Here is a 22,542-nt window from a genome sequence, read left to right as displayed (position 1 = left end):
ATTAAACATTTATTTGGTCAATCTAAACATTTCAGAAAAACTAAAACTAAAATAAACAAAAGATGACTAATGATGAATACAATTAAAAATAAAAAAGGCCTCTCAGATGAAAATAAAATAGTTATATAAATTATGAAGATGAAAATAAAATAAACTAATTTACGAATAAATATATATAAAACAAATACTAGTCTACGCAAGCTGCTCCACTCCGATAGGTCCGAGGAAGAGTGCTGCCGAGTTGTTTAGATCGCAGCTATTGTAGCTAAATACACCACTGTAATGGTCCAAAGTTGGTGTAGTGGCTCATTGATAGTCCAAACATCCAAAAGTCGTATTAATTCATTAATAAAGGCGAGCCTACAAAATGAACGCAGACGGGGCTGGTTATAGCCACTAATTATCCTGAACTCATTAAATACTAAAGTCGAAACACAGAAGTGGTTTGGTTCCTAGCTTTTATGACGACTGAAACACTCAAAAAATGTCAAATAAAATAACATGAACCAAACGCAGACAGGGCTGCTAAAGACGCTACTAGGGGCACTAATTAGCCGGAACTGCACTAAAAAACTAAGATGGTCAGCCCGTTGCTAGGCGACCTCTTAGCGACGATTATCAACCCTTAGCAACTGCCTCTATTACTCATTATAACAAACAAATATAATTAATTTTTTTTTCTTTTCAAATATCTAAATCTAAATAAAACAATACAAATAAAAATAAATGTAACTAAATTAAATACTAATAAAATTCAAATACCATTTACAATTATTTACAAGGTAATTATATTATGGCGTTAACAGCCTTTGTATTACTAATTACTATTCGTATGAATCTTGTATACTTCAATAACTTTTGGATGGATTTTGTATTTCTTTATTACTGTTTGTATGATCGCTGTAAGTTTAAGTTACTAATATTACCGTTTATCCGTTTTTTAAATTCATAGATGCGAGTAAACAAACCACAAAGTACTAGCACTAATACTATTTGTTGGACAATGGGGACTACTATTAATGATATTATATTATTACTATAAGCGGTGAATATGAATTACAAGGCTAATAGCATTAGCATGTAATTTGTCTTTATCATAATATAGGACCCTAGTGGTATAGGCCCTCCTAGACCTCCCTACGGAATGTTCTATTCCTAGACTAGAGTTAAAATTCCTCTCCAACTCACTCTTTCAAACACCAGCGCAAAATCCAGCGAGTTAATAGAAAGTAAGACTTGGTGCAATAAAAAACTTATTTACCAACAGAAATTTCCTCAAAGAGAATAATTTCCAAGAATGTAATTATCTGATAATAAAATGAGGTCCAGAAAAAAATAGTGAGACATTCTGCCCTATATACACATGTTTTTAGAAGGCCTGCAATATGGGCCACTATAACAAAGTTCAATTAATTTATTTTGTATTATTTCCTTAAATTTCTTTTCACAAAAAGTTCTCATATATTATTTTTAATTTATTTGTTAAGATTAAGTGATTAAAATATTTCAAGTAATTACACATTTATATCACTTCTATTTTGAATGGTCCTGAGACCATCTTCATTTCTTATACCCTAGAATCTTAACAAGGACCCTATTAGGAAGAAAGGAAGATAACTAATGGGTTTTAGTGGAATTGGAGCTGGCAATGGAAGGATAGATCTTTTTTTTATCTTAATCTGCAACATATAGGACAAGAATAAGATCATTATTGATAGTTATATTAATTATATTAGAATGTGTATTAAAATGAAAAGGATTTGAAAGGAAGCCTAAAGCTTAACTCCAAACCGGGATAACTCCAAATACCTTCAATAATCTTTCTTATACTAAATTTTAGGAATTTAAATCTTTTATCTACCAACATATGGATACCTGAATGAAGAGCTTTTTCGTAAGTTCACTCAGTGGTGTGTGGGTTTGATATTGATTCAACTAAAGTCCTAAATTATTATCAATTTATTTTATTCCTCGTTTTCTTGAAAACTAAAAAAAGTTTAGAATAGGCTGGTTTCCTATTAGATAATCAGATATGACCTATGTCAGATATGATCAGGTAATGGGTAAACAGGAAAGTTTGGCCGAAAATTATTGTTCGATGAGGAAGCACTGCGGTTGAGTCAAACCCAGCGAAAAGCACTCGGTAATTGGGAAGAGAGCTTTGGATTTCCCAATTCACCATAAATCGTGTGCTGCATAACTGAGGAAAAGTGAATCCCTCATCGAAGTGGTTCCTGATAAGTTGACCGCTGAGCTGGCACGGCGTCCTTAGAAATTAGTTTTTCGTGCTAATAATTTTTTTTTAGCTCAATAAACTTTTTTTAATTTTTAAAGTATACACCACAACAAAACTATTACATTTAATGAAACGAAAAGGGTGAGAAATTATATTACATCTCTGATTATTTTTAAACATTTATTATCACGTCATTATCGCATAATCGCTGACCAAAAAAATAAAAACTCCATATAAATAAGTAACTAGTACTTCAGAGCGAATATAGCATAATGCATTTTTCTTATTTAATTAGATATCATAGATCTACAACCAAAAATTTAATTTCAAAATTCTGGCTATTCTTTACGTTTTTGGTGTACTGATACTGAAAATGAACTCCGTTTTCTTCCAATAAAAACATTTTTTTATCAAGCACAAAAATCAAGAAAATCTGAGCACCTAAGTTCCTAATAATTAACCTATCGTAGCACCAAGGTTACTTAACCAATCAACTTCAAATTTTCATGAGATAAAAAGGACGTTCAAATATAAATGAATTCCCTAGGATAATGATTATGTCCTATTCCGAAAATCGTGAAAGGAAAATGGTATCTAAACATTACTTGGGGACTAAAAATAACTTTCGGTTTTTGAAAGTATTATCCTTGAAGGTTCTATATTAAATAATTACTAAGTATTTAAATAATAGTTGTTCTAGAGTAGCAACTGTTACACTGATAGTAAATCATCCTTGGTTTATTTAGGGATTCCTAATTTATATCAAGCTATCCAGCAATGCTCCTCGATTGCTAGAGTTGGGATGTATTTTGTTTAATTGAACTAAAGTAAAAAAACAAAAAAAAAACATGCATTGCTGGATTTGAAGGCAACTAAAAGAAATTCAAATATATTTAAATAATAGTGAATACATTATCTTATACCTTGATTTCGAATTGACTTGGAAGAGAGGCAAGATTTTTGTACAATATAGTATATTTTAACGTCCTTTTGAAAATATAAAAAATTGAGAAGCTGAGTATTCTATTTGCTATGAAAGATTTGGTCGATTTTTGTGAATTTAACATGACTTTACTTAACATAAATCGGCGAAAAGTCTGTGTGTGATAGAAGGAAGAGTTTATTTTTGGTTCAAACACACTATTAAGCACCAACCAAAATGATGAAATAAAATGTTCTGCGGACCTGTATATTTAGTCGGTTAAGACGAAAACCATAAACCACAGGATTCCAGTTTTCCGAGTTCGTCGAAATTCAGCTAAATCTTTATCAAACAATTAAAATAAAATCTCAAGAGAATCATGGAATTACTTGGGTCCATTTATCGCTTACTAAAATTCGATTCTTCAAAATCAGCTTTTAACAGTCTTAAATTCACTCATAAATTCGATATCCATAACATTTACTATTTTTATACAGTACAAAAAGGTACAATAATTTTGTATGCCCTTCAACAAAAACTAATATTTTTCACCTTGGAATTCGATGAATTCTTTAAAAAGGGAAGACAGTGAATAATTCTGACGACTTTTTTAAAAATTAGAAATTATATTATTTGTAAGAATTGGTAAAATATGAAATACAAAGGTCGAATAGGAAAGTATTACCGAAGATCACCTAACTAGTAAAAAAAAGAAATTATATGCAAGGGATGGCTAGCAATGCTGGCGAATATCTCCTGAAGCAATCTAGAAAATACAGAGAGAAATAAAACCCTGGATATCCACTTCCTTCATCCGCAAGGGTGAAAATACTGAGCTCTTATAAAATAGGAATGGACCCTAACTGCATCATTAACTATTTATCTTTTATTTGATGGTTCTTCGATAACTTTTGTCTGGATAAAAGGAGTGCTGTATCGGATTTATGTGAAAAAAAGATTGACGAAAAACTAGAAACTTTTGTTTTTATGTTAAAAATAGTTTTGGATATGGCTTAGTAATACTTACAAATATGTACTTTTACCTCTGCGATACCAATGTTCTTAGTAGGTATGCTATTACTTATAATGAGTAAATTTTGCTCACACTGGGAATACAACAATATAGTTTGCAAGAGCTGTGAAAACACCCATATTCATACAGTCAATTAAAAAATATTAATAACAATTATTCATTATGCAATCAAAGAAAAAATATAAAAAATATGTTTCACTTTATTCTTGGAAAATGTATGTGATCCGAATTTCGCATGTACTATAAACACGACTACTTCAGGTCTTATACATTATTTACTAAGTGATACATATAATAGTAGAGAGTCCTAGTGTTACCTAAATGGTAATTGTAAATATTTTTCTGAACCAGGTGAGTAAATTTATCTCACATTAGTATTTTAGGATTAAATTATTCATCAAAATCTTATATTTAAAAATAAATAATCAGTTGTAAGCCAATAATTTAATAAAGAGTTTTTGTTAAAACTTTATTCTTTTTTTTTTCCAAAATTCACTAAATTTTTATTACACTTTTATTGATTTTGGCATTCGAAAAACATTTCGGTTTTTTCCCTCCATCAACAAGATATATAGTAAAAGTTCAACAGTTTTTCAAACAGTTTTTTATGACCAAGTTTACATTGAATCATAATAAAAAAAATACATATTTACATACAATTAATTTAATATTTTACTAATTATACATCCAGTTCATTATTTTATTACTTATTACAAACCTAAAAATTGTTGAGATTAGGCTAGTAATTATTCTTATTTTTTTCCTTACCTAACTATTCTGTGTACATGTGTCATCTTATTGAATCAAATTAATTAAATATCTACTGCTACAACCCAAGAAGGGTTAGAGGTGCTGTACTTTGTAAGGAAGTATTGTTACTAGATCAACGGTTGTTTAAGGAGGTGATTTCGTCAGAATGACGCTCTACCACCATATTTTTATCCAATGAAGGGTACCCATTTTATGAGGCTGAGTAGACCCCGGAAGGCTCCCTAGAACAGACAAGGCAGACTCATGGTTACAGTGAAACAGAAAATAATCATCTGACTTAGCCGAATTCGAATCTGGGTCCTTGGAGTTGGTAGCACGGTGTTTTACCAAAGAGCTATTCACACCCCACCTTATCGAAGTCAGTTTTTACATCTTATTGAAACATTTTTTTTCCCCCATCTTGTTGAAACTATTTTTTACATATAAAAATGATAATAATAACTAATTATTGAAATGTTGTTTAATCTCAAAACATTTTTAATTTGGGAATAGTTATAAAATAGTAAACTGGATATAAATAATAAAATATTATGTAAATGTGTAAATTTTTTATTAAGATTTAATGTAGAATATTTTATAAAAACTGTTGATTGTAAATATTTATATTTTAGAACTTGATAATGAGTAAAAAAAAGCCCGAAACGTTGTTCGGATGCCATGATGATTAAAGAAGTAATAAAACGGGTGTGAATTCCTGGAAAAGAGAAAGAATAGAGATTTAATTTATAGTTATTTCGAAATAATATCAATCAACTTTACAGATTTTGTGCTCACCAATTTCTTCATTATATAAGATAATGCCTAAGTCAGCAGAAATATTTTAAGTGATGCCAAAAGGTGATATACAAAAATGTAAGTGATATATATGATATACAATTAATACATTAGGAATTACAATAAATGGTCAAACCTTATTTATTTATTTAATTTTTTTATTCGAAGCTTTAAGATTTTCACTCACAACACCTGTGATATATACAACATTCTATACAATTTTAATTAAAATGCATCTCAGTGAAGTGATAGATACCTGTAGTAAGCAGTCTCTATTGTTAAAATTATCGTACGTGAGCCTGTGTACTAGAACTCACAATGTTGACATACTAAAACTCAATTCGTGTGGCGTGACTTCTTTTCATATCAGCATACGGACTCTAAACTTGCTATTGTAATTTACTCTATTTCTTGTCTTAGTTCTATGGTAAATAGCTTTGTTTAGAAGAATTAATTAATGATAGGAAAGTAAACGCATTAGCCATCTTCTGATAAAAGAAGATGATGTACGAATAGGAGTTGAAGGACAAACTTCGGTGATCTATTCTTTTACTGTTACGACCATGTTGTTCATTCAGTTACGCTTCGTTAAGCAAAGTTATAACATATTCGATATGGAAGGATTTTCTAAACAATTACTGAACTAAATAAATTTTTATGAATGAGTAATGTTTGTTTAAATAAAATAAATTTGATCCCATTTAAATACTAAAACAATCTATATTTATAGAAGTCTAACGTTTCGGCCAATTCGGCCATCCTCAAGTACAATTTTAGATACCAATTTAGAACCCTATCAATTTAAAAAAAAAAACTTTATACAGGCTATTCTGCCCAGATCAATAATTTCCTAAAGCCTGCATAAAGTTTTTTGAAATTGATGTGGTTCTAAATTTGTATTTAAAATTGTCCTTGAGGATGGCCGAAACCTGTAAATCTGGACCTGTAAAGAAATTTGATTGTTTTGAGACTTAAATGAGATAAAACTTATTTTAGTTAAATAATAATAACCAGTCTCGAGAAAGTGAAAAGATTATATATAAAATGAGTTACAATTTACTTTTTTTTTTTGTTTGTGTTCAGAAAAAAAAATCAGACAAATTAAAGAGTGGAATAACTGTTCTTAAAATGGCGTAAATACAGACATTATATAGGCGTGATTATTCACAAGCTGACTAGAAGAACGTAGATTCTGTTTTAGCTGAAATTCGTCTATACTTTTTTTTTATAAAACTACAAAACTAATTTAAAAATATTACTTAACTTTAAAAATATTACTTACTCAATATACATTCTTGAAAACTTTTAGTATTTTTTAATATAATAACAAAATGCTTTCAGAAATTAAGGGCACTATAATGAAACTGATGTAAACTTCAGGGTTTCGTGAAAAGTTACTCTCGCAACTTACTTATCTGAGAACATTTTAAAATCAAACTTCTTGAGATAAATGTACTCTATTATGAAGTGATTTCTTCCATTAGCAGTTTGTTATAACAAGTTTACTATTTGAGATCTAAAGAAAACTCTTGAAACTCTGAATTATATAATTTCTTCACTCCCTGACACTTATTGTCTGGAGTAGAGACTTTGAAAGAACTTATTGTTAATAAGTTTTAAAGATGGTTGTTAATAGCAACGAGAATACCTTTGTTGTGAAATAGAGTGAAAATAACTTTCTTTGTCATGGATGAAATCGTTTTACAATTTACATGTTTGATTTGTCGAGTTAGAAGGGAATGATTTTATTTTCATAGAGAGAGCATGAATTTATTATGTTCCTGTTGGATCATTTCTAGTTGGTCTAAATAAGAATATAAATTTGAATAATCAAACCAAGCTGTTCGGCTTGGTTCAGAGATATTTCAAGAAAAATAATATAACATTGGCCCTCATAAATCACTTCTTTATATATGTATTGTTTTTTGTTTTTTTAAGATTTTTTGAAACCGTAGCTTTATTTTGATGGGAAGTTTGTTTTCATTTTGAATTACTCCAAACTAACTTCCGTGGACGCTAAAAACTTTACTCGGATATGATGGCAACCAGTCCATCCTTTGCAACCAACTGATTTTAATCAAAACAGATAATAGTAAATTATCTTAATAATATTCTGGGTACCGAAATCAGGAACAATAAAGGATTTAGAGCAAGTGCACCAGTGATAGTGTGACAGTAAACTATTGGTTGTCGCTTAGATTTTAGACGGAAATATAGAATAATAACGAATAACGGATAATAGAATAACGGTATGAAAAATTATGGGATCTTAATTGTTTATAAGGAAGGTTTCTGCCAAAATACTTCCATACTAATATTATGCCTAATACTATTACTAAGCAGTTTGATGAGTCCTGTATTTTCAGCCTGTTCTCCAGAGTAACTTTTTTTTTGTTAAAATATTTTAAGATCGCTTGATATAAGGAGTTAAAAAGTTGATCTGCTTTGTATCCATTTCAAAAAGGGTTATGGTTATATTGACCTCTAGAACCCTAAAAATGGAAGAGAAAATAAGGTCAAAGTTGTTATTTTTCTGCACTAAAAATATTTGGTTTGGACCTACTGTCCTTCTTCTTGGACTGACCGTGGAGGTTCAAGGCCTCGCGCAATGTACTATGGAAATACATTACACGGTTTTTGACGAGGTTTTCATAGGGTGGGTTCGTTACTCCCACGCCCATTTTTGGAACTAACAAAAATCCATTGGCTAACGGGCCTCACAAATACCCGGGGGGGCGAGGAAGGGGGGAAGCTGTGAGTGAGTATCATGCTTGAAAAAGTCTTGGTGAGGGCCCGGGCCTCGGACTCATAACCTTTGGGTTGGTAGACAGGCGCGCTACCATGCTACTACCGTCGCCCCCTAGAACCTACTGTCCAGAAACGTAAAAGTTAGGGTTAATAAAACTATTATTTTGTTTACAGTTTTAGGAAATAAAAAGAAAACCCCACATTAACTCTGGTATGGTTATTTTGCTGTCGTATATTATTAACAATTAGTAAATTCTAGTTAAATAGGCGTAAAGAACATTCTAACTGCATAATGTACCCATGTAAGCAAGCATTTATTTTTTTGGCACATTTAAATGTAAAATGGTTTATAAATTGATTTGCTATGATAATTTCATTTTAGAACATAAATATTGACTGAATAAGAATTATAATAGTGTTCCATGCAGTTCCATCCGATAGGGGAGAGGATGCTACCCACGCTGTAGGGTTGTAAAAGAAATAAAAACATTTTATGACCGGTTTATACACCTGATAGATAGATAATTAGTATCTACTAATGTAATATTAATAGATTTTTTATTAACTAATTTAGTGACAAAGTGTATGCTAAATGTTTGAAAAGCGTATCCAGTACTAGATAATAGTCCCGTCCACTAGATTAAAACCTGTCTACTCCTAGTACTTATACTACTAGGAAATATAGAACATGTTGTTTTGTTCATAGTTTGGTTGTGAAGCCTTCTGACAAGGTAGTTAAAAATATAAATTCGTTTTCAGAATCGTTAAAAAACATGTAGCAAACATAAAAAAAAAACATTAAAAACATCGTTTAGAAAAGCAGATTTATACTTTATTCCTGAAAATTCGCGAATCTTCAGTGTTAGGACTATTTTATATCGCTGTCTAGTAGCGTCAAAGATAACTCGAAAATAAAAAGTAATTTAAACATGTACGAAATTTGATCTATCCTAATTTTGTATAAAATATTATTCGCAAAAAATTCTTTGTTTTCTAGTTATTAGCGAAGTACTACTACTAAGCGTTATAATTAATAATAGTAGTATGAACATTTTTGTCTATAAAGACGTATAAAGATGTCTACGTGTTTCTTTTACAAAAACTAATATTTCATTAATTCGCAATTATTTATCCCCTTCCTTTCTTATACCGTCCTTTCCTCATAGGAATTTTTATGGACTCTTTCGATTGTTTCATCTCTTAGTTAACGAAATGTCAAACTTTTTTTGGTAGGTACTCTTCATAGCCTGTACTACTAAAATAGATCCCGCCGAATCTCTTACAGAAGAAAGGAGGAGAACAGAAGGAATACAATATAATTCAGACAGGTAGGTATATACCTCGTGTATATTGTAAAGTGGATAAAATGATTCAATATATCAAACCTGTATTTCACTGATATCTTACATCATAAAAAATATTATCATCCGGGAGAACAGAAGAGGTACTGCCTCTGTCCCTGTAGTCGACTTCCTCAAGAAAGATTACATTATAGCTTCTTTCAGAAGAAAAAGAAAAGAAACAAATTTGCTTGCCAGATTTTGGTAGTTAGAAGTGAGATAATCTTTGTCATTCGTCTGAAGGTTTGCAACAGACTCATACGTGTTTTGGAGTGTGGTAAAAAAAAAAAGTGATGATAAGATTGCCAGAAGTTAACACCTTTTACTTTTGAAAAATAAAGCAAAGAGGGAAGTTTAGACGTTCTTTATCGGTAGATGACTGTATATAATTAATTCTATTTGTATTTGTTTGAATATGTTGAATTATTGATTAAGACATTATAGAAAAAATATGTATAAGGTACAAGGAGCTTTCTGTATTCAATAAATTTCTAAAATAATAAGACAGTGTTAAATCAACCTGGAGTATCCTCAATGATTATGTGATAATATAATATGAGCCGTTTTATTCAACTACTTTCAATTTTTAGGATTCATAATTAGATTTAATGACAATCACTTTTTCAAATATTTCCCTCGATAGGTAGATACGTGAAATGAGGAATAAATTATCAACCTCTTGTGTCTACGATTGGTTATGCAATCATTCTACAATTAGTATTTGGTGTATAATTTTGGGAATAAAAACCATTTTTAATTTTATTTAAAAACAAATTTAACTGTCTCATATTTATTCGTTTTAAAATTAATCAGTTGATCGATCTCTATTTCCGAGTTTAAGTTTATTTCTCGATAAAACATTAAGTGGAGTTCCTGGCTCAAAGATGCCTACAACTAGTGCACTTACCTTAATTGGATTGAGATCACTTCGGGTCAGTGTTACTCAGATTCAGACGAACTATTGCCATGCTTGAATTTACTTTTATATAGAAATAAATAAGAAATATCCTTTATAAAGAAATGTGTTAGATCGGTTGTATTTACCAGATTTCAAAAAACATTGTTATATATTTTATACTATGAAATGTTTTTTGTCTTAGGAAGCATACACCTCATCTTCATCGACAATTTATTTTAATCTTATGTATAAAACATTTCTTTTTTACATTATCTTTGATGAGTTTAGACATAAAAATGAATTCAACCTTAAAATCTTTAGTAATTTTTTTTTCCAGAAATGAGTTTTTCATCAATAGTTAGTTATAAGTTATAATAAAAAATTCTGGTGCTTTGTGCGCATCAACTACTTTTGCTTATCAGCCTATTTATGCCACAGTCTTTGTGTTACTTATGACATGTTAAACTTATCACTATTTTTGTATTTTTGAAAAAAAAAATCGAAGGCGAAAATGACAATTTTTTTTTTCATTTTTATGTTGCCATAAAAATTCATATTTCCATTTAAAAAAAACAAAAACATTTTTAGCCACTGTCTGTCTGTTGTTCTTCGCCGATATCATCTCTTCGACGGATGGGCCTATTGTTTTCGCTTCTTTTCTGTTGTGGGAGTTAGGTCCCCGATTTCTGTTTACCATCAAACGGGGCACTCTGTGCTCAATATGCAACAGGCTCTAACAATGTTCATGAAACTAGCTTAATGTTTTCTGCTTACAGCTGTTTAACTTTTCTTATTATACATAAACCTTTGAGAAATAATAGGAAGAAAAATTATAAAGAAAATAATACGACATTTACATATAACTCAAAGAGTATACATTTTATTGTAAATCATTTATATTACATAATATAGCTTAAATCATAATTAATAAATTATATAATATTAAAAATGAGTTGAAATTAAATTTCTAGAAAAAGAATCGTATCTAAGGGATTTTATGGACGCTAAAACGAATCCAACTTTAATTTCTTTAAAAATAACATGGTTGGTCTGTATTACAAGAAGAATATTTTATAACTTTAAAATCATCAGGAAACTTTTTTTCGTATTATACAAAATGGAAGAAATCGATAAAGAAACCATATTAACAAGGTGGAAATAACGGATATCACTTTTGTTATATTCGGCGTTTCCCGTTCGAATTGGTTATATCACTTTTTTCACATTCCAAACATTGTGGACAGGTTATTTTTTTCAACTCAATAAAATCAAAAGTACTTTAGAGGATGACTTTTTGAAAATACTGCATTTTAGCCCTGATAAATTATTTCAATGAGGACAAGATCTATCTGATATTCAAGACCATTTGATTTTTGATCCATTTTTGAGAAAATCGAAGAAATATGTAAAATAAATTCTAAACTGGTGTAAGTAAAAATATATTCTATAAAGTGACACTTTTGGGAAATCGAATTTAATGAAAAAATTACGGTAAGATCCAAAGTATACACATGTATCAAATACTTAGTTTCAGTATCGTATAACATTTAGTTTATAAGATAGGCGTACAACACATATAGCTTTTCGCAAAGAGATACAGTGTTATTTCAACCAATTGTTTATAGGGTTGCTTTTAACTAGAGGACAGATCATCTTGCCCAACTAGTGTTTTCGTGGAAGAAACATTGGAAATTCATTCATCTGTTCTTCAGGTTTTGCTCAAGAAAATGAAGAGTTGGCATGAAACTTGGCAAAAAAAAAAAAAAAGTACCAGAAAACATGAGTCACATTGATGATAACTAGGCTTTTAAGTTCTTCTTCGCTCAAACATTCAAGTAAAATTGTAAGTTAACCTTGAAGTAGCCTTTAAGATAGTTAAATAGAACAACGTGTAAAAAGAGACTGACATTAAAAAAACGGCGTGAAAACCTCCTCTCCCGCCCTCCGTTATAGCCAGATAAGTAAGACTTTTTAATCAGATAACTATAGCGAGTAGGTTAGTCGAGGTACAAGAGATCATAACAAAAAAAAGGCAGTCCTTCCCGAGCCGACCGGCCCCAATAGAACCCCCAGGGAGTGACGGTCCAATATCACTTTTGAAATATTTGCTTAAAACGGGAAGAGGAGACTTTAAGATAGCTAAATACGAGAGAAATATTACTCGTAGAGCAATATTTTAAAAGCGCCTGAAATTAGAAACGGCATGAAGCCCGCCAATCCCACCCTCCGTGGTAGCCTTCCTTATCTGACTCGTATCATTTTTGAAAGTTCACTAAACGACAAAAGCCTTTACATTCCTGAAATATTTTATAACTTAAATAAAACCAACACATATGATTATATGTAACACATTTGATATTTTTAATTTGTATTACTACAATAATTAATAAAAATTCCTAATATCGAATTATTTTTCGTATCTCGATTACTATGATATTATCTAGTATAGAAAATAATGTTATTAAAATTAAATCGGAGATTGAACGTCAGTACGCGTAGGAGAAAATACTCAGATATTGAAGCAACTAGTGACTTTTGGAGTTAATGGCTTTAAAACTAAAAATATACGACTGAAATTAGTTTACTGTTACCTCTCCATACAATATTTTAAGTTTTTTTTGTAGAAAATAGAAATTGGTCTTACTCGTTCCAACTCGTCGAATTGTTCCAAACCTTTAAACGTATTTTTCTATATCTTCTGGCTTTGAATTTTCCAATTCTATAGGTTCTGCATTTCCAATTCTAAACAGTTTTATTAGATTTCTTTATATGAATAGTAAAACTATTATGAATTGAAAATTCCCAATAGCAGATGGTAGGAATAGAGTAGTGCCCGTATTAAACTGTAAAGTTATTTAAATACTGCTGTTTCATGATTGACATCCGATCTTAAAATAAATAAGTTAAGTAATTTTAACTGTTCAATATAACATTTATGGCAAAATTCGCACTAAAAAAAGTATTTTTCAAGTTTGTCTCAATATGAATCAAACAAAAATAAGGGTTAAAACGAATTAAAGGTATAATAATTTCACAAATTCGGTAAATTCTTCATTTTCTTTCTAAAATGATTACACCCCTCCTACGTCAGGATGAACGAATATTTTTTTCTCTTTTTAATGCAAGTACTTTAACTTGAAATTTACATCAAGACTGATTTTTGGTTCCTGATTCTTATTTCGGTGCCAACAATTTCCCTAATCTTATTTAAATTTTCCCGAGCGAGATTTACTAATCTGCCGCAACAGCTCGGAGGCAGAGTCGTTTTTCTCTTAGCCATTACTGTGTTTCTTTCATGTATAAAGTTAGGGGTTGGCTTTAGGGGTTGGAGATAGCAAATCCTTTCCTACTCTACAAAAAGGACCGACGACAAACAGGATTTAAAAGGCTATATCGGTCGGGAGAGGCAGAGCAAGGGTTGGCCAAATATTAGGAACAGATCCGTCAACTGAGGGCTGATGAGAACCATCCCTCGGCAGATACTGTTTACATCAACCACGCCCCTTCAAAACCAATTTACTTCTAATTCGGATCCGCCCGCTTGCCCCGGGTCACTCCCTGTAATAGCCATATAATGACTTCCTCCCATCGACCAGCCTTTCGTTTTATGAATAGGATCAATATTGGGCAAATTTATCTTTCATTAAATATGACAACATTGTGATTTGAATAATATCAATTTTAAATTGGGTAAAAAGTTGGAAAAAACTTAGCTTCCATAGCGCAAGTCACTGGATAACTGGCGCATATAACAAAAAAAATTTGAAATGAATATGGTCCGGGTGCGGTAAAAAAAAACTGTTTTTTGACCGCACCCGAGCCATATTCCATTCATCTATACACACGGTCAATCAATAATCTTCCAAAAAAATTTGTATTTGTATTATTGTGAATATTCTGTAGGTTGTACCGTTGATTGGCCTACCTGTTTGACAGTTCAACTAGCTTTAGGATACCTATATCAATATTGGTTTAAATAAAAGTTAAATTGAGTTAGACATTTCGAAATGGGGTTAATTAATTCCACTTTCACGAGAAACAGAGGCAGTAATTTATTATTTTTTTATTTTCCTTACCAACTAAGTAAGGAGGGTATTTAAAGGTATGTAAATAGGGTTAAGCTTTCGTTGTTTATAATGGATCTGTCCGTTATAGACATTTTTGTCAAAAAAATAAAAAAATTATTTATAATATATGTCAGTGTTTCTTTGCCAAAATTATCTCTTGTACGGACCGATTTTTTTCACTTCTTTTCTCTTTTGTGGGAGTTTGACCCCCGATTCCTGCGTACCACCAGATGGGGCACTCTGTGGAAAATATATGCTGTGCAAACACGTGTTTTTTTCTATATAGGGTCGAAACGGCTTTTATAATTTTGATGAAACATGCTTAAAGTTTTCTGCTTATAGCATGTTTAACTCTTCTAATATACACATAAATATTTGATAAAAAACAAGAAGAGGAGTTATGAAGAAAAGAAAACCGCATTTGCGTATAACTCAAACAGTATACATCTTATTACAAATTATATGCACTAAACTTGAGTCATAATTAAATTTTCAAAAAAAAAAAATATTTTTGAAAGTATTCAAGGGATTGATAGACGCAAAGAATGAACCTAACTTTAATTTAATTAAAAATAATTTCGTTGGCCTATATTACAAGAAGGGTATTTATAAATTTAAATTCATCAGGAAACCTTTTTTCGCATTATACAAAAAAGAATGAAATCGATTAGCATAAAATAACCTTGCAATCTATGCAGAGTACAGGCAGAAAATAAATATATATAAAACCGACAACTAACACTTTTCCAATAGTTTTTGATTTAAAATTACTGAACATAAATTGGAAAAAAAATTAGATACCCATCTTAATGACCTCATGTCCGTGTTTTTTTTCTTTTTAACACATTTTTCTAGTAAAATAATTATCGTGTATTTTGGTCTGTTTAACAATTTAGAGCTGACTATGCTTTTGTTTATTGCAGTCCAAGCAATTACATTTCTGACAATAGAAATTTTGAGATATGTTTCTTACATTCTGTATGTGCTGCATACATTTAATAGATCTAGTTTGGTGGTACATAATAGCTGAGAATCACAAGGCAACATCAGGTTCAAAGGCAGACTGAGGATAAAGGCTAAGAACTGCAGACCGTTTCTCGTGAGGAAGCAATGGGACAAATAAAATTCATGATTTTTGATGGACAATTATGTTTTACAAGTTCCTATGTAGATAAACTAAGGGATTTGTTTAAATATAGGTACTATGTCAACTGGAATTAGGAAAATCATAGTACATTCAAGAGCATTTCAATAAACTAAGAATTAAATAAAACAGTTATAACTAATATATAGTCACATTTTCAATGTTGTTAACGAGCTCGTAGACAAAGCTGCCAGAGAGCCACTCACGATTCCTGGCCGAGGCACAGCCGTTCATACCCCATCAGAACTCAGTAGACCCCTTAAAGGAAGTTGCTCTAACTCGCTTGTGAATAGGTCATACTCTCCTCTCGCACTCTCACCTGATCAGAAAATTTCCACCTCTAACATTATCAGTCCATTCTCACGATTAAACATATTTTTGAAGAATTTACTCACTATATGTCAACAATAAACCGGACAGGACTGACTCCAAAAGCTCTCGCAAATAAGGAAGCTAAAGTTACATTAGTGTTTAAATTCTTGAAAGCACATCGCCTTCTTTCTAAATTATAGCTCCTCTTTGATTTGATCATTATTTCTATTTATTTAATAATTATTTCTTTATTTTTTAAATTTGTATTGATCACGTTCATTTTTTACATTTCTTTGAATCACTTGCATGTGGTTTTTAAGGAGTGTGTGTGTTTTTGTAGCTTAATCATAAAATATCATAGGCGTTGATAACCAAAAGGTTTTACGCCTTTAAACAGCAACAACCAAACAAACAAGCAATGTATTTGTGAATTTGTGTTCTCGATAATTTTATCAAGAATTTTCATTTCACAATAAACACCAATGACACGGCGTTCTTTAATATCACTATTAGACAAAGAGAAATGTAAAGAATTATTAACAGGCACCAACGCTGCCCAAATATAGTGGGCTGCTATAACACACACTAAATTGTATTCTTTTGTTGTTGTTTTTTTGTATTTTTTTCTTTTACATATTTTTTTCTCTTTTTTGTTGTTATTACTATTTATTTTATCCTGTGATTGCATCTCACTTTGGCATATCTCATATTTCTCTGTTCCGGTGACCTGCCACAGGTACTAAGGTACTTTATTTTTTCTTCTTAGCCCCATGGGTGCGTGAATCTTGATGAAAACGGGTTGAAGGTAGCCTATTTTTCTGCATTCCGGTAATGCATTTTATGTGGAGGCAGAGGAAATTTAATTATTTGGGAAGGGGTAGTCTTGTATTTTGTGTCAGACTGTTGGTGATGGGGCTCACCAGGTATGTTGGCAAGGTTAAGTTTTCTACACAACTTTTATTTTAAAATTATGGAAACAATACTTTCAGGAAGGAGACGTATATGGAAAAATGAAGTAATAATTGGAAAATGTTGTAGATAAATGAAAATGTAGGAACAAATTAAAATTAAATAACATTTGGTAATAATGTGTACACCTTAATAACTTATTTATAGTTTTTAACATTCTTATTTATGTTAAAATGAATAAGTTATAAATAAATACATAAATTAAAAAAACAAACAAATAAAATTACAATAAGTTAAATATAAATAAATAAGTGCTCACCTAATTTCCATGCAGGTGATAATGTATGATGCCCAGGGAGTCCAGAATAATACTTTCGACCAAGATCGCAATATCCCCAACGCTAAGACCTAAATCTTTGGATAAAGATTTGGAATTGTTCCGTGAGATACAAACCAGAGGCCTCTCATGATGAAGTCTCTCTCACTCCGAAAGTCTCGCGGAATTTTTCTTTTTGGAAAGGATGCATTTTTCAAAGATTTCCCTTTTTTCCTTTTCACTCCATCCACCTGATTGAGATCATTATTCTCAAATCGCACCATTAGATCCAAGACAAGAGCTGTACCTCCGGTCTTAGAGAACACAATTATATCTGCTTATCATCAGTATAGTAGACCTCGTCCAAACAGGTGTACTTTTTTTCTCTAAGGAGTTTTATCAATTCATATTTGAATAAAACCTGTGGTATTGTCCTGAAATAAAACTTAGAAAATAAACTTATAATGCACAATACATAAAAATGTCGGTTGGTTCCTAATTTCATATTTGGGTTCTATTTATGTAACCAGAGTATATACATAGTGATGTGTGCATGAACTTTGTTTAACTATTCCCAATAACTGATATCGAACTTTCAATATTATTAATTAAATATAAATATACACTCAAAGCTAGCGACAGCGTAGCATTGCCGGATCAGCTAGTGCGGTATAAATATCAATATTGGTTCAATTAATGGTTTGATTCAATTAGTCATTACGAAATTGGTTTTCAATTTAATTTTCAGGAGAAACATAATACATAATTCATAACTACATTTTTTCCTTTTTCATACATTTGCCATTCAAGTAAAATTGAAATGCTGTGTAATGGTTTTGAATATAAGTAACTGTTTAATGAGGACAGGAATAGACTTGATATACAAACCACACTCTAAATAAAATAATTTAGTTAATTTTTAATGCTTCCTTACAAATATGTACTTCTTTATTATACTTTCATTATAAATTGAAATAATCTAATATTTTTTCAACTCCAATATATATCTTGAAATCGTAACTTAATTTTAAAATGCTATGTGGTTTTTAATTCATTTTATAAAGGAATACAATGTAGTTTTAAAACACTTCAAATATTTGTTGCAATTGTATATTTTTAGGATTAATACTATTACTTAAAATATATGTTTAAAAATAATGTTTTTAGTTATTGTATGTATTTCGAAATAAATATTTTTATTTATTGTCCTATAAACTCCGTCAATTTCTACCCCCTACATATTTCCTATTAGTCTGTGACCTACCTACCTCTCTGATCGAGCCTTTAAAGTAATAGATTTTATTTTATTTTTATACCAGATCGGCCTGGTGGGCCTTACATGGTTGATATAACTTATATTGTATATATTTTTTAACAGTTGATTATGAGGGGGTATAGTCATACAAATGACACCCCTAACTATATAAAATGTTCTTATAAAAAGAAAAAAAATAATAATAAAATAAATAGATAAGAATAATGCTTCTTAATAAAAGAAGAAAGTGAAATTAATAACAAAAAATAATGATATTGGTACACTTAAATAAAACAAACAATTGTCTTCTAATAGTTAAAAGAAACAAGTTAATTTCAAAATGGGAAGAGAGAAAAAAAATATATTAATAATGAATAAATAAAATGAATAATATTCTAATAAGTAAATAGAGGTAGTGTGACTATGAATTAATTTTATATTTGTTAAAAAGTTATAAAGGAATGTCCTGGAGCAGTCTGGGCTTCAGTCTTCGGGTTGAGGTTGGGTTTCCTAGGTTGTAGGTCACTGCTCCTTTAACTGTTGGCAACTGGGAGTGGAACTTTATGAACCGTTTTTTGATATAATCCTCTATTGACTCCATTTGTAATTCGCGATGCAATTGGCTATTTCCTATGAACCAAGGAGCATTAACTGCGATTCTTAGGACTTTATTTCGAAAAGATTGTAGTTTTTTCCTTTTCGTGAAGGATGCCGCTCCCCAAACTTCACAGCCATACATCAGCAGTGGCCTGAGGATTGTTTTAAATATGAAATAATATAAAATATAAATATAAAGTAAATTATCAGTAAAGTAAATTAAGCCTACTCATCTCTTCATAGTCCGAGAATCACCGGTGTTCCCCAAGGAAGTATTCTGGGTCCCATTCTCTATACGTTTATACAGCTAATATTTCAACACCGTCCTAACAACATATATTGATGACACATGTGTTCTATCTGTAAACAATGACCCTACGGCAACATCACAAACTCTGGAGTCACACATCACATCCCTTGAAGAATGGAGTCGCAACTGGAGAACTAAAATAAATCCTAATAAATCCCATCAGATCAGCTTTACTCTCCGTTGTAAACCTCTACTCTCCTGCCCTACTCTATCTTTCTTTTATATCCAACTAAAGCCTGTTGAACAGATTCACTACTGAGGACACCATCTTGACTTACTTGGAATCCCCACACTGAAACAACGAGAAACTGCTAGTCTAAACTACACTTACTTTGACAAACGCTCCAAAGTTTCTATTAACTACAAAAAACTTTTATACACTATGATGATCAGACCTATTTGGGCATAAAAATTGAGCTTTGGGGCTCCACCAAACCATCAAATCCCTCCCGTATCCAATCCCAATTAATCAAATCCTTAGTAAAATTCTAATTGCTCCTAATTACTTCATAAATAAACCCATAAATAAAGACTTCATACCTCCCATTCGTTTCAGATTTGGCCTGAAATAGATATACCTCTTTCATTCAAAAAATCCTTACCCACTCAAACCTATTAGCTTTTAATCTCTTATCCTTAACAATCCCTGATAATGCTTCGAGGCGTCTGAGAAGCAGATGGCCACGGAATCTCTTAATTTAAAGCCATGATTGAAGTACCACTATTGGGTGGTTCCTTCCTCAGATTATCACCAGTTCTTAAACATTTATCACATTTACTTATTCTGTATTATTCATAGAGTTGTAAATTTCAATAAATAAAAAAAATATATTGTATACATTTGTGGTCGATATTTTATTTTTTTGATGTAAAATTTGTATTTGTATTTCTTCAATATTTTCATTTCTTATAGAAGTATTTTATTGATTGATAAAAACAATATATATGCCATATTAATAATGAAAACATATTTCTTTTCAAAACTGCCACCTCCTTAATTAACACCATTATTTTTGCATCCTTTTTTTCAGTGAAACATATTTTCGAGGAAAATGCTCATTTTATTCCAGCAATAAATAGAATAAGACTAGTCTCAGATTTATTTGAAACTGGCATTGACAATTAAGCTTAACTAAAATTAAAATATTAACTTAGTAAAACAAATTTGTTGTGAAGAATCTGAAGAGCCCATAAGAATTCCTATGGTTTAGGGATATTTAGTAAGGGAGGAGACAAACGTGAATTTATAAATACAATATAAATTTTGGCAGAAATGACCATTTTTTTACACTAAATCTAATGAAAACAAAATCAAAAAGAAATAACCACCCTCCTAAAAATGTTATACTGTAACATAGTAAAATATAATAAACGTTCACTCTTATTTATATAATATATTATTTTTCTTCTAATTATATACTTTATTTTATTCAAGAATTGGTAAAAAATAAATACATTTTTTCAGAAAAAAAAAGTTTTTCCTCAACGATTCCACATGTTTGGGATGCTTGGTCCTAATTTTACATTATCCACTCCACCTTGTTAGCCGGAAACTTCACACTGCAAAATAATTCGAAAGTGTGCATGTTTTTAAAATTAATTCATTTTATTTTTTATCAAATTATATCGTCGCTAGAGCACGTTTAAGAAAGAGAGCTCTTTTCGGTTCTCGGTGAAAAAATAATCTCTTCTAACTGTTCATTTTGATCTAGGTACACATGAAATTTATGACATAGTTCGTTTCAGCTATATAACGTTACAGGGACAAAATCAGATAATTGTGAAAAAGGGAGTTATTTTTGTGTTTTTCACTGAGAACCGAAATGTGTGTGTCTTTAGCGACTCTGAGATAGGTAATGAATGAAATGAAATGTAATATTTTTATAGAACTGCTTTAATTTTTATTTATAAAAATAGCTATCTATTTTCGTTGTGAATCTGACAGCTAGTGAAGTGGAAAAATAGAAATTTGGACTTATGATCCCAAAATGCACATGCAAATTTTACAAAAAGCTTATATCATTAAGCTTATTTGCTTTCCTGAAAAACCTGTAATTGAGTATTCAACGTCTGGTCTATTTTATTGCGATCTAGTGGTGCAAATGACCAGAAAATAAAATGTCATATACACAATTCGTAGAAAATTTAGCTTTCTATAATTTTCAATCTTTAATATTTTAGTTATTAGCGAAAAAAATAATTGAAAGAAATTAATTATAGAAATATGTGAATTTTCTTCTATAATCAAATTTTTTATGACTTTTTTTTAACATAACTTTTTTGTCATTCTGTGACTTTCGTTGGGTTCAGCATTTAAAAAAAATATTTTGTCATTTGTAATAATACTAACATTTCATCAAAACTTCAATAGTTGTCCCCTGGCCCCTAAAATATCCACCAAGGAAATTTTGATGCATTCTTCGATCGCATAATAAAGTTTCATTAAGAGACCAATTATTTTTTTTAGAGTTTTAAGTACTTCTTTATCTGTACTAATAATAACTATTCAAGTCATAAACTAAAAATGGTGGATAAAAATAAATTCCAACTTTAAACGTAATATTCTAAACGTACTATATCAAACTTTTCCATTTATTATACGTAGAATATAAAAGTTATTCTAAAACTTCGTCATTTTCGCTAAAAAAATAAATAAAAATCTGCCCCAGTGGACGCATCACATAACTTTCACCGACTACTAAGCTTTGGTTTTAAATTAATCCTCACTCGTTTCAGAACAGATATTTCTTTATTGTTCACTGTAGCAATACTTTCCCGTAATGACTTTACAGATGAGCCTTTTAGTTCAACAGGTTTCAAAAAAATACTTATACAATAATATTTCCAGTTTTAATATTTTAATTAAATTTTTTTGTAAACGTTTGATAGAAATATAAAAATCGAATGCTT

The sequence above is a fragment of the Halyomorpha halys genome, unplaced genomic scaffold (assembly GCF_000696795.3).
Source record: "Halyomorpha halys isolate HHAL.00 unplaced genomic scaffold, Hhal_1.1 Scaffold212.1, whole genome shotgun sequence".
In the NCBI taxonomy this organism is placed as follows: domain Eukaryota; kingdom Metazoa; phylum Arthropoda; class Insecta; order Hemiptera; family Pentatomidae; genus Halyomorpha; species Halyomorpha halys.
The sequence above is the reverse complement of the archived record's forward strand: the minus strand, read 5'-3'. Positions refer to the sequence as shown.